Source organism: Ascaphus truei, chromosome 6 (genome assembly GCF_040206685.1).
Source record: "Ascaphus truei isolate aAscTru1 chromosome 6, aAscTru1.hap1, whole genome shotgun sequence".
NCBI classification, from domain to species: domain Eukaryota; kingdom Metazoa; phylum Chordata; class Amphibia; order Anura; family Ascaphidae; genus Ascaphus; species Ascaphus truei.
Window position 1 is genome coordinate 122,942,552 of NC_134488.1, and position 513 is coordinate 122,943,064.

Below are 513 nucleotides of genomic sequence, written 5' to 3' on the forward strand. Positions count from 1 at the left end.
TCATACCAGCTCTGCCAGGCTCCTCCACCCACAATGCAGACACTGAAGCCAGCAGTATCCAGATGAAAGACTCTGCATTAACTCTTTCACAGATGTTGGGACATCAGTAATGAAGCGCATTAACCATTTCCTTCCAGGAGTGGCTCAGTGAATAAAGGCACTGACGGTAAGACAATGACACCCGAGCTGTAATCAGGGGAGCTTGGATCAAATCCCAGCGTCAGCTCCTTGTGACCTTGGGCAAGTGACTTTATCTCACTGTGCCTCAGGCACCAAACACATAGATGGTAAGCTCTGCGGGGCAGGACTGTGTCTGTAAAATGCCGATGTGCGTCGTACCGCGTGCTGTACTGTAACTATGACGTGCTTGGAGTCCCATTGGGAGAAAGCGCTATGTGAAATAAAGTTATTATTATTATTTTGTTACCAGAGAGGCTTGTCCCCTCTGAAAGATAATGGGGCACAGTGATGGCACTCAGGCCCGGTCATTTTACACTGCTCGTCCTTTTATCT